Genomic DNA, 4,775 nt, shown 5'->3' with positions numbered 1-4,775 from the left:
TTTGGAGGTGGCTCTTTCTTATTGATTTTCAGTTTTCCCAAGGTATATTCCCTAGACTGGAAGTGGCCTTGGCTCTGTAGCTCTGTTGTTTACTTGTTTTAGGGAACACAATGCACTCCTCCAGTGAGGCAGTTGGCAATTGACATCCCGCCCACCAGCATAACAAGGCTCCCAGTTCTCCAGGGCCTGTCTTGCCTTTCTGGTTTTTATACATTTTGTGGATGTCTCTTTTGACCGGTGGGAAGTGATACTTCTTTGTAGTGCAGATTTGCATTGCCCGCTTGCTTGCTTGGCCAAAAAGGGCGTATGTGTTTTCTCCTGAATATATTCAGGGGAAAATGCATACGCCCTTTTTGGCCAAGTGCACCATTGTCCAAGTTGTGCCCCTCTTCCTGTGCTTTACAGGCGATTCCAAGGTACCTCTTGAAATCTGTTTCATGCTATTTTGCCTCGCTTTCAAGTCCGCCTCGTTGACTTCCCTCAACAGATTTTTGGACGATAGTTGTCATTTATCACTCTGCCAGTTTGTGAATTGCTGTGCCCCTGAGCTCCATTTCTCAGCTCGTTTCTTGTGAGCTGAACGCAAGTCCAAAATTTTGGATCATGTCCTATACTGGTTCCCGGTGGGTGGCTGAGACTTTGGTTCATTCTTCTTCCTGCCGGGAAATTAGAGTGACATGTGCCCGTCCAAATGCCTAACAGCTACTCTCTCATGGGTTCTCCCTCGTCCCTTCCATCCTCTGACAAATTGGGAACCTGTGCAAACCAGGAGGTTAAAGGGCCTGTCTCTCCAAGTTGGGAGATTGATAGTAAGGCAGTTGGAAAGTCAAACTGGAGCACCAGGAGAGGGACTATTCGTCGAGTTTTAGAAACCTTTCGTATTCACAGTGTGTCCATCCTCTAGGTTTCCTGTACATGTTATAGCTGTAGTAATATTCCCTTGAACCTGGAGAGTTGGGACCCATGGAATGGGGGCCATGCATTATTGCTTGAAAGGGTCTGCATTTGCTCACCCAATCTCACCAATCCTCTCAGTCCCAAGTGTCCAGCCTTATGCCACATCCAGCTGTCATTGTAGATAGGGTCTTTCCAGGTTTCCTCAGACACCCTGAAGGAATTGTAAAGAATTTCCCTGTTTTTTGGTTTTGCTTTTGAAATTCCTTTTTATAGTGGGTTTGAGCTGATTCTCGCTGCCATGTTTATGCCACTCTAGACACACTTGATTCCCTTATGGAGACATATCAATACATAGGTTTTAAGATTCTTACTAGTCAGATATATTCCTCTGTGGGAAATATGGGGTTTTGAGTCTCTTTCACTGAGGAAGGTGTAGGTCTTGTCTATTCCAAAGTTGGTTTTTGGAACGGTCCCTGTGCTTATATCAAACTCTGGTTTTATGCATCACCCCACCTCTCCATCCCCTTTATGCAGGCATAAGAGTGTTTTCTAAATGTGAGACTCTGTTCTCTTTCCTAACTCAGTTCACGTGTAGCCATGTTTACAGGATCTTCATAAGTGATATCTTATGATAAGTTCCTTTTTCTGTGTGACTTATTTCACTTAGAATCATCGTACCTGAATCCACTCACTTTGCTGCTACTGGTCTTATGACATTGATTTCATGGCTGAGGGATATTCCATCGTACGTAAGTACCACAATGTTTTGAACCATTTTTATATTTCCTGGGATATTTAAGGTGTACCCAAGTTGAGGTTCTTGTAGTCAGTGCAGCCCTAAATTTGGAGGTGGCTCTTTCTTATTGATTTTCAGTTTTCCCAAGGTATATTCCCTAGACTGGAAGTGGCCTTGGCTCTGTAGCTCTGTTGTTTACTTGTTTTAGGGAACACAATGCACTCCTCCAGTGAGGCAGTTGGCAATTTACATCCCGCTCATCAGCATAACAAGGCTCCCAGTTCTCCAGGGCCTGTCTTGCCTTTCTGGTTTTTACACATTTTGTGGATGTCCCTTTTGACCGGTGGGAAGTGATACTTCTTTGTAGTGCAGATTTGCATTGCCCGCTTGCTTGCTTGGCCAAAAAGGGCGTATGCGTTTTCTCCTGAATATATTCAGGAGAAAACGCATACGCCCTTTTTGGCCAAGTGCACCATTGTCCAAGTTGTGCCCCTCTTCCTGTGCTTTACAGGCGATTCCAAGGTACCTCTTGAAATCTGTTTCCTGCTATTTTGCCTCGCTTTCAAGTCCGCCTCGTTGACTTCCCTCAACAGATTTTTGGACGATAGTTGTCCTTTATCACTCTGCCAGTTTGTGAATTGCTGTGCCCCTGAGCTCCATTTCTCAACTCGTTTTTTGTGAGCTGAACGCAAGTCCAAAATTTTGGATCATGTCCTATACTGGTTACCGGTGGGTGGCTGAGACTTTGGTTAATTCTTCTTCCTGCCGGGAAATTAGAGTGACATGTGCCCGTCCAAATGCCTAACAGCTACTCTCTCATGGGTTCTCCCTCGTCCCTTCCATCCTCTGCCAAATTGGGAACCTGTGCAAACCAGGAGGTTAAAGGGCCTGTCTCTCCAAGTTGGGAGATTGATAGTAAGGCAGTTGGAAAGTCAAACTGGAGCACCAGGAGAGGGACTAATCGTTGAGTTTTAGAAACCTTTCGTATTCACAGTGTGTCCATTCTCTAGGTTTCCTGTACATGTTATAGCTGTAGTAATATTCCCTTGAACCTGGAGAGTTGGGACCCATGGAATGGGGGCCATGCATTATTGCTTGAAAGGGTCTGCATTTGCTCACCCAATCTCACCAATCCTCTCAGTCCCAAGTGTCCAGCCTTATGCCACATCCAGCTGTCATTGTAGATAGGGTCTTTCCAGGTTTCCTCAGACACCCTGAAGGAATTGTAAAGAATTTCCCTGTTTTTTGGTTTTGCTTTTGAAATTCCTTTTTATAGTGGGTTTGAGCTGATTCTCACTGCCATGTTTATGCCACTCTAGACACACTTGATTCCCTTATGGAGACATATCAATACATAGGTTTTAAGATTCTTACTAGTCAGATATATTCCTCTGCGGGAAATATGGGGTTTTGAGTCTCTTTCACTGAGGAAGGTGTAGGTCTTGTCTATTCCAAAGTTGGTTTTTGGAACGGTCCCTGTGCTTATATCAAACTCTGGTTTTATGCATCACCCCACCTCTCCATCCCCTTTATGCAGGCATAAGAGTGTTTTCTAAATGTGAGACTCTGTTCTCTTTCCTAACTCAGTTCACGTGTAGCCATGTTTACAGGATCTTAATAAGTGATATCCTATGATAAGTTCCTTTTTCTGTGTGACTTATTTCACTTAGAATCATCGTACCTGAATCCACTCACTTTGCTGCTACTGGTTTTATGACATTGATTTCATGGCTGAGGGATATTCCATCGTACGTAAGTACCACAATGTTTTGAACCATTTTTATATTTCCTGGGATATTTAAGGTGTACCCAAGTTGAGGTTCTTGTAGTCAGTGCAGCCCTAAATTTGGAGGTGGCTCTTTCTTATTGATTTTCAGTTTTCCCAAGGTATATTCCCTAGACTGGAAGTGGCCTTGGCTCTGTAGCTCTGTTGTTTACTTGTTTTAGGGAACACAATGCACTCCTCCAGTGAGGCAGTTGGCAATTTACATCCCGCCCATCAGCATAACAAGGCTCCCTGTTCTGCAGGGCCTGTCTTGCCTTTCTGGTTTTTACACATTTTGTGGATGTCCCTTTTGACCGGTGGGAAGTGATACTTCTTTGTAGTGCAGATTTGCATTGCCCGCTTGCTTGCTTGGCCAAAAAGGGCGTATGCGTTTTCTCCTGAATATATTCAGGAGAAAACGCATACGCCCTTTTTGGCCAAGTGCACCATTGTCCAAGTTGTGCCCCTCTTCCTGTGCTTTACAGGCGATTCCAACGTACCTCTTGAAATCTGTTTCCTGCTATTTTGCCTCACTTTCAAGTCTGCCTCGTTGACGTCCCTCAGCAGATGTTTGGACGATAGTTGTCCTTTATCACTCTGCCAGTTTGTGAATTGCTGTGCCCTTGAGCTCCATTTCTAAACTCGTTTTTTGTGAGCTGAACGCAAGTCCAAAATTTTGGATCATGTCCTATACTGGTTCCCGGGGGGTGGCTGAGACTTTGGTTCATTCTTCTTCCTGCCGGGAAATTAGAGTGACATGTGCCCGTCCAAATGCCTATCAGCTACTCTCTCATGGGTTCTCCCTCGTCCCTTCCATCCTCTGACAAATTGGGAACCTGTGCAAACCAGGAGGTTAAAGGGCCTGTCTCTCCAAGTTGGGAGATTGATAGTAAGGCAGTTGGAAAGTCAAACTGGAGCACCAGGAGAGGGACTATTCGTTGAGTTTTAGAAACCTTTCGTATTCACAGTGTGTCCATTCTCTAGGTTTCCTGTACATGTTATAGCTGTAGTAATATTCCCTTGAACATGGAGAGTTGGGACCCATGGAATGGGGGCCATGCATTATTGCTTGAAAGGGTCTGCATTTGCTCACCCAATCTCACCAATCCTCTCAGTCCCAAGTGTCCAGCCTTATGCCACATCCAGCTGTCATTGTAGATAGGGTCTTTCCAGGTTTCCTCAGACACCCTGAAGGAATTGTAAAGAATTTCCCTGTTTTTTGGTTTTGCTTTTGAAATTCCTTTTTATAGTGGGTTTGAGCTGATTCTCGCTGCCATGTTTATGCCACTCTAGACACACTTGATTCCCTTATGGAGTCATATCAATACATAGGTATTAAGATTCTTACTAGTCAGATATATTCCTCTGCGGGAAATA

The sequence above is a fragment of the Mesoplodon densirostris genome, unplaced genomic scaffold, assembly GCF_025265405.1.
Source record: "Mesoplodon densirostris isolate mMesDen1 unplaced genomic scaffold, mMesDen1 primary haplotype scaffold_35, whole genome shotgun sequence".
In the NCBI taxonomy this organism is placed as follows: Eukaryota; Metazoa; Chordata; class Mammalia; order Artiodactyla; family Ziphiidae; genus Mesoplodon; species Mesoplodon densirostris.
The sequence above is the reverse complement of the archived record's forward strand: the minus strand, read 5'-3'. Positions refer to the sequence as shown.